The sequence below is a fragment of the Ascidiella aspersa genome, chromosome 2 (genome assembly GCF_963924565.1).
Source record: "Ascidiella aspersa chromosome 2, kaAscAspe10.2, whole genome shotgun sequence".
NCBI lineage: Eukaryota > Metazoa > Chordata > Ascidiacea > Phlebobranchia > Ascidiidae > Ascidiella > Ascidiella aspersa.
Window position 1 is genome coordinate 25147294 of NC_139448.1, and position 12199 is coordinate 25159492.

A 12199-nucleotide genomic window follows, 5' to 3' on the forward strand; every position below is an offset into this window, starting at 1 on the left:
TTCTACAGTCCTATGTCAAATCAATGAAAGATTCATACACAAACCTGTACATTAAGTATGATCTCGAGGCAGGACTGGCGAATATTTAGGCCTTTAAAGGCTTCAGGTGTACTATGAAGTGTTAAGCCATTGTTGTCAGGGCTAGATCAGAGTTTATGCACAGCTGTACCTGTATGTGTATGTTTTTTCGTTGTTTGAATTTAATTCATGTAAATAACAGGCACTGTTTTGTAAATATATATTATGTTTTATGATTTTTTTTATATATTGGTTGTTTGCAATTGTTTTTAATTTTTATAACTATTCAGCTTTCAGTTTTGCCATACCCTTCAAGTATTATTTTATAAAACATTGTAGCAAATATTTTAATTATGTGAAAACAACAACACTGAGCAACAAAACTTTATCATGCTTTTACCACTGTTGACCATCGCCGGTCTTTTTCTTTCATCACGCTGCTCTCAATATGGTAAGTAATGCTTTAAGATTTTAGTGAACGTACTTAATTCTATATTTTTGTTAGATGGCATCTCACTTTGATCATCATGGACCAACAGTAGCCAGAACTTATTAGTTAGCATAGAGGGTGCCTTTGTTGTTTCACTGGACTAGTTTTTGCTAAAATTTACTGTATAATTTTTATTACAAATATTGTTTTCTTTTCATGATTTCATACAACCAAATTGTATAATTTTACAAGTCGCTAAGTCTCTCAAAAAATCTTTACAGTTTGCCATATATTCATTTTGATAGTTCATCAAGTATTTATAAAGTTCATCAAATTTATTTAAAGGCAACTAAATTTGTGTCTTATTTATACTGTTTGCCAAGTTTTGTTTTTTTTTCAGTCACCATAAATTTTATTCTTTATACAAACTAGTAGTAGTGCAATGTATGCGAAACCCTTTTAAACAAACTGTAATACATTAGGCAGTCTTTCATAATTAAGGTGACAGTGTAGTCCTAGACGGACTTACACATTTCATGGCCTCTTAGGACTTCCTAAATCGCCAACAATAAGATGTTAAGGAAAAAAGGCATGGCAAATCGTTTATAAATTCGACAAACTGCATATATTGTTGTCAGGCACATTTTACTATATGGTTTGCAACACATTTTTTTTTTAATTTAAACTGTCTATTATATTTTTTGTTATTAAAATAGATATTTAGCATTAGCGGATTGAACTATTAGTGCATTATATTGCAGTTTTTGGGATTTTATAAAGATTTTTACATGCTCTGAGTTTTATAGTCTAATAAAGTACTACCAGTGTTGTTAAGTTGCCTAAATAAAGCCACTTCCTAAACTGTGTATATATGCCCAATAGGCTAACATTCAGTCCAATTTGAATTACAGGATGCCTGGATAATCCTGACAACTGTTTAAAGCCTGAATACCATTGCCATGATGGTGAGTTGTATTCATTTCTTGTTTTCTCGCAGAATCCAAACTGCATCAATTTTGACCCAATTTTGAGAACTATACTTTTTTTTATTATACCAGAGAATTAAAATTGATGATTTAGGCATGCTTGTTTGTTAAGACTAAAAGATACATGCATATGAAGTTAAATATAATTTCAAAAAATTCCAACTGTTGCAATGTCAAAACAGTTCAACACATTAAATCCAGACCATTTTCCATTGTCTAATTAACCTGTGAGTAGGGCTACTAAGGCAATATTTTTTGACCAAAAAAGCGAGAATTTTTGACCTAAATTTCAAAATTTGACAAATTTTTCCCTAAAAATTATTTTTTTGACAAAAATTTTTAACGATTAGAAATACATTGACTCAAACAACAGATTGTTGTGTGAAGTACTGCATTAGTGTTTTGGTCTGAACCACACATTTGGGATGTTTTTTACTGACTGGCGGTCGAAAGTGTTTCAAATTTATGCAAAAACTAAATCATGAAAACAGAAAATGGGATAATCGCAAATTACAAGCGAAAAAAAGACAGCAAATACTGTTCAATACATTTGCACAAATCAGTGATAAACAACTATATATACAATGCAAAATCAAAGTTTGTGTTAAACCTAATGCAATAAAATAAACTAGGCCTGGGTGGGTATTTCTGCAAGATTCTTCTTGTGTATACCATATATTGCTCTAATGAACATATAATACAGTTAAAATTTAGTTATATAACTCAAAACTAAATTTATTCATAAATTTTTAACTGAAAAGATAGTTCTAAAAAGCTAACTATAGTTTTTTAATTTTGTAAATGATTTATGTGCATATTTTGTCAATTTTGACTTGAAATAATTTTGACAAATTCTGACATAACATGTAAATTTTGACTTTTTTCAACAAGTCCAAAAATAATCGCCCTACTTGTGAGTCAACAAGATACAAATTTAGTTTTTTCTAGTTACTTAGAGAATTGGTCCCCAACCTATCGGCCGTGGCCCCATGTGGGGTCGCCTAAACTTTTTATGTGTGCGCCATTACTTGCCAATTTCTGCATTTCTCCAGTTTTAGAGGTTTTGTTTAAACCACCAACACAAACAAAATGTTAGAACGAATAAAAAAATTATGTTTTCTGTGTATTGCTTGTGTTGTCTACTTCAAGCATCACTTATCAGAAAACAAACATGGATCGCATGTAAATGCTGATTTTATTTTTACTTAATTGGGCGTTGGTTAACAAAAAGATTTGGAGACCACTGAATAAGAGCACTAAACATTTAAAAGTGTAAAACATGTAATAAAATCCAGCCAGTATTAACTAAGACAAAGTAAAAAGTGTTTATTCCAATTTTCTATAACAACAAATATTCCATTTTATATTTGTTTGTATGTCTTTAATTCTGTCAAAATCAAATGTATTACAGTATATAGCCTATGTTTTAATTAGTTTGAATTACATTTTGGATGAAACTAATAAATTGATCAAAACATGATTTTAGAACTTAGTATATGCTGCTAAATTGAGTAGTGTATATTATTTATTGTAATAGTGGGTTTCATGCTTGTGAATTTTGGTTTGGTAACGCCCAGTTTTGATCAATGGCCTGTAACCTTCACAAAAAAACTATGTTTGCCAAGCAGGAGGGCCAGACTTTTGTTCATTGGGTGGTGACTAAAACACATTTATTCAAAGGCCAAAATAAAAAGCCCGACTTTTATTCTCCAACACTACACAAATATGTTTCCAATTTTTTAACCCACAGATAATTTGCAGGTGTTAATATCAGTAATATTTCAAATTAATACAACACACTTTTAATATTATCTAGATTTTGGTTTATATTATCCACAATTTCGCAATTTAAAGTTTTAAGCTTTTAACAAATGTAAAATCAAGTAATATTTCATTTCTGGCTCGTAGCTGGTAACAGCAATGCACAACTATTTTACTAATATAAAAAAAGTAATCATAATGGCAAAAAAGATAAAATGATTAGCAGTTGTTGTACTGTGTATGAAATCCCAATTATCAATGCTATTCTATTTACTTACATTTGTAAAATGTTAAATGATAGATTATTGATTTTTCTGGATTGCTCTATTGATTTTTACCATTCAAGCAATATGCTATGTCTGCTTAGTACATGATTATCACGCTTGTGAATCCTGAATCTTCTTCAGTCCATGTGAAATTACATTGACAAATTCCTAATTACAGTGATATCTAGTCAATTCATTGTGATAAAATAAAACATTAAACTATTAAAACTGGTAAGCTAGTCCAATAATGATCAATGCCTTAACTAAACCCCCCAAAGCACATCATATAACAAGTAAGTTGTTTTATGTGCAAAAATAGAAATAAATAAACCAATTTTATAAAAAAAATGCCTTCATTTCAACCCAAGTCATTTGTACAAAGGTCTTACTTAGAGTCAAGTCATTTTTCCCAAAAGATTAAAGTCACATTTAAGTCATTGAAAATCCGTGACTCAAGTGCAGAATTCATTACAACACTAACGCTAACTAACATTTTTATCGAAATCAAGAAGTAAACAAGTTACCTAAATTAACAATTATTTGAACTATTGATCATTTCTTGTAACCGACATTAATCCATATATAGTCATTATAATCGTCCTGGTCAAAGTAATGAAGATTTATTTTTTCTGTGATAGTTCAGATCATATTGCTGCTCTTACACCATAAGCACTTTAAAGGGGTGACTTTTAAGGTGTTTTTCATCAGTCTTTGGTTAATTTGCCCTGAAGAAATCAAAAATTGTTTCCTATAACTACACACAGCGCATTTTTTTTGCCTTATGTTTATGCCTGGGATGTTCAACCTTTTATTATTATGAGCCGCATTGCCACTTTAAATATTTTTTATTGGGCGCATAACCGAATAAATTAAATTCATGCAAAATATCTCTGTGAGGGGGTAAATCTTGGATTTTAGTTTGGGTAGTGAAGATGAACATTTACAAAAAAGACGTCAGAGGTTATGTCCCATTGTTATGTAATAAAACAAGTAATCTTAAAAAGTGAACTCATGGTTCAATGAAAGATAAACACTGTGATCTCTAGACCAGGGGTCCGCAAATACGGGGTCGCAACCCAAATTTGGGTCGCGGGACCATTAAGTTTGGGTCGCGAAAGCCCTAATATATTTAAAAAGCGGCCTATATTTGGTAAGTTTTTTAATTGTTTTCAAGAAGAGCCAGTCTTACTTTGAGCGTGACTAGAATTGTCAATCGAAATATATACACCAAGACCCGTAAAAAGTCGTGAGACCTTCGTTCGATCCAGGCTATGAGAAAGAGCGCTCGCAATCCAACACTGGTATGGCCATTACCACACCAAACTAATCTGCTGAGCCGGAATCTGGGTTTACTTCCTATTATGTGTTTTTTAAATAAAACTCTTTTTAGCTGGTTTTCTGTAACGAAAGCGTCATGAGCACGTTGTTCTCTTAAAACTAAAATATGCAAAACTTCAATCAGATAAGTAATTTTATTTTGTTAGCCTAAACGCGGTATGTAATGAGCATTAATGTCTACTAATATTAAAATTTTTGCTAACATAAACTGCTTAACCAGGTTACCGGGATGCAGTTTTTCACGAACTTTAGCGATATAAACTATTATAAAAACGCTTTATGCGAATCTTTATGTTTGTGGAAATATATTTTTCATGTGGTCAAGGGTTGTCCATCTTTATAAAAGCATTTTGGTTTAATTTTGTTACATCATGTTTTAATACAGAGGACGGCCCGCGGGCCGGATCCGGCCCTGCAGTGAAAATCATCCGACCCACAAACTCTTTTACAAACTGTACACAAGGCAATGCCCCATATTTTAAACTGTTTCAACTGCACGCCAATGCACAAACTTTTAGCGCCCCGCGCGTATCTAATTTGACTTTGAATTATATTTGTGTTTTGAGAGAGTCTTCTCAGACCAAAGGTGACATGCGCATGACAACTATAAGTAGGAAATTTTTTGTAGCATAAAACCTAAAATCCAAATTTTCTCCAAATTAATTCGCTGTTGTATTCTTTTTGTGATAAACATTAACAAAGAGAGTATAAGAAATATGTTCATTTTTTATATTGTGTGTGCCAAATACGTCACGTCTCCTTATAATTACAGGGTTTGCCAATTTAAACCAAACAATCAAAACATATCACTGAATAAGAGTTATTATATTAAATTTCTTAAAGGCCACACGTTTTTATACCAAACATATTAGTGGAAATATAAAACGCCGAGAACTTGCTGAGTTTGGTTTGGCCCGCGACTTGGTAAAGGTTGCCGATTTCTTATTTACATTGTCCCTTGAAAAATCCTTAGATCCGCGCCTTATAATGTTGAGCTTATAGTGTTGAGTTTCCTAAAACGATTGCGAGACGTCGGGCATTTTTTGTGAGTTGCATCCAGTTTAGCCCTGCAGCACCAAAAAATCATTACACGCCTTGCCAGTAATTATTCCACTAAACTAAGTAGCGGACGGGGGTTGAAGGGGTTTGAGTTGGTAGGGCTCCTACCCCAAGAACACATATTGGTTTGGCTAATTCATATTTGTCATCCGAATGAGACATCACAAGTAGTAAAACTCGAGGCATCTTTTCAGTTGTGTTACAGAACCCTTTCTCTTTTAAAATTAACAAAACGCATAACATAGATTTGTCTTAATAAATAGAAACACAATAGTTGCTTTTTTTAGCAAAAGCTATTTTTAAAACCAACTCGAAGAATTTGGGTCACGAGTAGGGATGCTCAAAGTAGAATATCGAATCCTTGGATTCGAATCCAGATGGGATTCGAATCCAATTCTGCCATTTATTTCGGGTAATTGGAACCGATATAATTTAATGTTTTACTGCGGATTGTTGCGCCTAATTGCACAGACGCGTGTGGTAAGTTGGCCTGTCGCCGCGGCGACCAATTTATGGTGATTGCTTTAAATGTAACCTGGTAGTGCAGTGTCAGCGTTTTTTCGGGCGACCAATTACCGCGTCTCGCGATAACGTTTGTCTAATAATTAAGTGTCAATCAAGCGTTATTGGGCGAGCGGCTAACGTGTAATGTCTAGTGTGGAGTTCGCAATTTCCCTAAATGCGTTAAGTTGCAGAAGTAACATATCGTTGCAAAACGTGCTGGCCGTCCACAAAAATGCGCAATGGGGTTACTTAAGGTCAACTTTATTCAGGGAAGTTATGCAGTTATGCACAACGTAATTGTCAAGAATTCGTTATGTCAATAATAACTTTGCATTCTTTGCAGTACACCATTTTACTGCATAACAGGTGAAGTTAGTCAAAAAAGAAGCAATAAGACTTAACAATGCTTTCAAAACCAGGACCGAATTGCTTAAGACTTCTGTGTGCAGTGTTGCATTTTCTCACTATTGGCAAAAATATAAGTTTTGGACACAACCTGGACAGTTGACATATTCCAGTTTACAGAACGGCTTCAGATGACAGTTGTTAAGAATGTTAAACATATGAGAGAGTTTTTTTATTATCATATACACATATTAGAAAATTGTTTGGGCGATTTATTGCTGTGATTGTGGGCCCTGTAGGGTAGATTAAGATCAATCCCTTCCCCAAACAAAATCGAGGTTAAATAATTTAATAAAAATATACTAGGATTCGCTATTCTGGATTCGTTATTCTAGATTCGAAACCTATTATTCTAGAATACCTTGGGATTCTACTTTGAACATCCCTAGTCACGAGACTTCGGTACTTGTAATTAGGGGTCGCGCCACAAAGTAATTGCGGACCCCTGCTTTAGACCTTCTGATTCGAAGTTGCTTGTACTAACAGAATGTAGCATATGGGTATATGGTTGTTTCCCCCGACTCCTTCCTCTTTGAGCCTTTGTAGGTCAGTTGGTAGAGCAACTGACCCGGTATGATCGGAGGTTGTGAGTTCTAACCTTACTGCAGACCAGTTGTTTTTTAATCTGCCTTTCTTAAATCATTGGTCGACAGATTCGGTGAGTCTGCGATGGCTTTCGATGTACTATGTTTACTTGGTATGTAACATGCCATGGTAGTTGGGATGAAAATATTTTGGGCGAAAGCTTATTAGAAAAAATTGTTTTGAACAATGTGTTATATACAATCTCCTGTTTCGAACCATACTGACATTTGATATTGTTTTTTTATCATATTACAAACATATATCCTAGTGTGAAATAGTTACCAATATATATCACAGAGCTCCATACACTCACATAGTAAAAACTTTTAACACTTGTGAAGGTACATGGTACACAAGGCTGTTGAGATGGATCATTAGATGCGATTAGAGTCTCAGAAAATATATGAGATGAGAAATATGCATACCCTACACGTTTTGGTATATTGCCACAATTTTCCTAAAAATGATTTCTTGAATTGAGAATGAGTGATGTGCTGCACCTAAACATTGAGCGGGCAGCTGGTTAGAAATTTCTGGTCTATACTCTTTTCATGTTTACTCAGATATATCGACGATGCCTTTGTCAGTGAAATATATATATATATATCATTTTTAGCATATTTATGAAGTATCTGACCTTAATATACTAGCACTGCTAGGCCATTCTGCTATGTTTTTTTAATTTTCAAGTATCTTTTTAAAATCTTACAGTTGGATTATTTATATCATCAAGGCGCTTATGTGCTGTTATGTGTTTTTTGGCTTTCATTTCGTTTATTTTTTTTATTGGGTTGTTGTTTATTAAAAGTGCTCCTTGTATAGCAATTACGACAACCACATGTTCACATGTGTACATTTGCTAGCAAGTTCCAATATCCTTTTTTTTGGTTGACTACATAACATTTGCTTGTCTTTCTGACGATAAGCTAACAGAAAAATAACTCTACATTTCAAAAGTTCTAAAATATTTCTTTAAGATGTTTTTGCATTGTTTTACTTTGCAGATAAAGCCACAGGTCAATGTATTAAAGCCCAAGTGAATACAAGGTGGCCAGGTAAACATGCCTTATATTTTAATAATCTTCAAACGAAAACTAGCTTTAATAAATAAATAAATTGTTCTTGTGTGTGTGAGTTAAGCAAAGTTTTGTTAACTTAAGTGAAGTTTTAAATTGTTGAAAATTGTTTTGAAATGTGTTTTCAGATTCTTTAATTGAGGAACCTCTTTTTGAAGATACATTTATTGAGGTAATACTATAATATTTTTTACATAATAATGTTTTATGTGATTTGTTTTTCCTACTGTGCAATATTTACCAAAATCCAAAATTGACACCTGTCAAGGTGCTAAAAATTCGAATATGGCAAAATTGTAATTAAACCGAAGTGTTGCCTGTGCAGACACAAAATTACCAGTTTGTTAATAGTCAGCTCACACCTAGGCTTCACTTAAACTTGTATTTAACATGTGCAACTATAAAAGTAATGTGTTTGAATGAACAATAATGCAATGTATTTAAATAGATGATAATTGGAACTTAGCAATTAACTTGACTTTCATATTTTCTGACAGGGTTCACCAAGCAAGAAATCAAGATTATCCACTGACAATTTAAAAGGTCTGCTATTCTCATTTTGATTAAGTAATAGAATGGTGTATGTTAATTTAAATTTAAATTTCCACTTTGCAATGTTTTGACCTTGAATAATATGTGGTTGATGTCTAAACTTTACTTTGACAAATATGAAGAGATAAATAAAATGTAAGTGAAAACTGCTTTTCTATATTAATCTCATTTACTTAATATACCTTAATTAGTAGACTACATATGTAAATTATTTATATATAAAATAAACTCTGCAGAAATTATAGCATTTTTCTTTGTATGGATGTAAGCTAATCTTATCTTTGAGTCAAAACTAGTACCACTTAAATTTATTAAATATGCTGTATTTACCATTGATAAATGTTGAAAAAGTAGGTAATTCCATTTAATATAATACTGTTGACATAGCAAAAGGTAATCATAATACAAGTTGTGACTTTTTGTAATGTCAATTAAGAGTTGAAATATAGTTTTCCATGTTGTTTAGTTTTGTTTATTGGCACCATAAAAAACAGCATCACCCTAAGCCTTCCTTTGTCTCTGAAATGAAAGCAGTAAAACTGACAGTTAGTGAATGGTAGAATAACAATTTAATCTACTGGAAAGTAATAAATATTGTATGGTGAAAGCTTTGTCTTGCCTGCCTTTAACAACTTTATGGTCAATAAATTACAGTTGAAATTCCAATTCTTTTCTTTTTATTTAATGAAAATTTCAAAGGTCTTGCAGTATTTAATTAAGACTGTTAATTTAATTTATTATTAATGGCAATATTAAATATTAATAATTTTGAAAGATGGCTTTTACATAAGGAAGCAAAGAAGTAAGGTACAATTTTTTGGGCATATATACAAATATATATATATAGGTTACAATAAGTTAATTGTAATGGAAAAAAAGTTTTTTAATACTAAAAAAAATATCAGTTGAATAATATAAAAGTTCACAAATATATTCAATAACAATTTTACACTATAGCATATTAAATTATTATATATGTTTTGTTTTGCTGCAGGTTGGCACAAAATGGTGACAATGCTTTTTGACGAACTTCAGACTTATTTTTCTCGTCATGGCTTGCTGTTGTCAGACCTCACAAATAATCAAATGGCCCGTCTATCTGAGGCAGTGGCTCAAGTTATTTATAAAGAGATAAAAATAGGTAATGACTGTTTTTAGAAACGTGAAATATTTATTTTTATTGATTTGGAATAAATAAATTAGAATGTTTTTCTTATTCCACTAAATGTCCACGTTTTACCTGTTGTCCAGTTTAATTTCCAGCATTCTAATTAGAATGTTTAAACTGTTTTAATTATTGAACATAAAATGTTTTTTTTTGCTTGGTCCTATTAAAATCTTGTTACACATCAAACCCGCTTACATAAAGATGTAGAAACCCAGGAAAAGTGGGATTTTAAGAGGGTGCCCCATTTAGAAATGTCATGCGAAATATAAAGAGCAATAAAATATATATTCTCCACTGTAATTTGCTTGGTTAGTTTGGTTATCTACAACATGTAAGACTACACATATTTTTTTTTTTGAACTTGCAATAATATATTTGCTTATCAGTAGGGTGATTATTTTTTGACTCATTAAATTATAATTTTTTCAAATTTTGACCCATCTTATTGAAATTGTGACATTGATTTCAACAATACATTGCTGAAGGTCTGCATTAATATCTTGACGTTGTCAATTTTTAGGAGCTTTTTAGGCGTGTTGCTGACAACCTTTGAGGCACACATCAGTTGCTTGTTCGGATATAGGACTATGCATAACTTTTAAAAATGCTTTGTTGAACTTTTTGGTAATTTTTTTAGTTTACAACCAATTCAAGCACTACTATTACTGTTAAATAATAAATATTTATATTACCTTTGTTTAATGATAATTGTCAGTCCTTATAGAAATCTGGCCCTTTATGAAAATATTGGTTGACCCGGGGTTAAGCCATGAAGTAGTTAGCAGTCAAAAAGTAATTGCCCTGCTAATGAGATACTTGAAAAGGACTAAATGTTTCTAGCTTATTTTGTTTACCGCAAAAAGTGGAAAATAAGGTTGAAGTTTTTAAATTTTTAAAAGTCTTTGAATTGATTTATGTATTAATAAAGTCTTTTAAAAAACCCTGTTCTTTTCCAGAAGTTCTTGAATAGTCTTTGAATTTTTTTATGCCAGTAAAAAACAATTAAAATATATATTTTTTTTTTTTGGGGGGGGGGGGTTTCTGCTGTATGGTTTCGAATTATATTCTGAAAGTGTTAATAAAAACCCACAAATTTTCTTTGAAAAATCTTTGAATGTCCTTGATTTATTTTTATAATTTTGTATGGCAACCGTTTGTAACCCAATGGTCATATTTATTTATGTTTATATAACTTTGATTGGTAATAGTTTTAGTTTTATTTCTGTTTATACAATGCAAGGTAGAGTCATATCCACCGAAATGAAACCTAGAAATATATTTTCGTTCAACAGTGACAGATTGACACTGATGTATTTAACCACTTAGTTCACCCTATTTGGTACCAGGTTTCACATTTTCTTATTAAACTGTCAAGATGGTTTTCCATTAAAAAAATTGAGTACCTAAAAATTGTTGCATTTTTGCTTTGCACTGAAACCATTTTAAGTCCTTTTTATTTATCATGAAATGGCAATTTAATAGGATTGTAGGCATTGAATATTTGTTGGATAAAATGTTTTAACAGTGTTACAAACATTTATAAAGGGGGACAATACAATTTTGTTAAATTTTTGTTTAAAATTGCTAAAAATCCCAGTTGATTGGCCCAAATAAATGTTAACTTTTCAATGAGTCTTTCTACGGTGTTAGTCAAAAGTTGGTCAAAGATTATTTATTTAAAGAAAGGGAATCTGCTGACATGGAACGCCTGCTTCAAATTATCCTGGATTCAAAAAACTTGCTTCTATCACACGGTGTCAGCTTTGACCAACTGAACTCAAAGCAGCTTGACGAACTTTCTTCTGCAATCATTCGTGCATATTTTCAAGGTAAACTATCTATTTTTTTTACCTTAGGGTTTTTATATAGAATGTTTTTATACCAAAAGTATGTTTGGTCATTTTGAGTCTATCATATCTACAAATCCTTTGGCCTAAAGTAAGTTTATCTGTTTGTAGGTTTTTCATTTTTTTAGCAATTTAATACCAGGGTTGATATTTTGCACTCACATGCTCAGTGCAATTCGCTACAGGCTAGTCCTGACATTCACT

At 31.9% G+C, this 12199-nt stretch overlaps 1 long non-coding RNA gene across 1 annotated transcript; it reads left to right on the forward strand.

Annotated features, from left to right (window-relative positions):
- The first annotated feature begins 312 nt into the window (after positions 1-312).
- Positions 313-8991, forward strand: LOC146164478 (uncharacterized). The gene is made up of 5 exons (XR_014494491.1): positions 313-469; positions 1360-1413; positions 8357-8407; positions 8557-8600; positions 8926-8991. It is a non-coding gene; the product is annotated as an uncharacterized LOC146164478 (long non-coding RNA).
- Positions 8992-12199: the final 3208 nt, after the last annotated feature.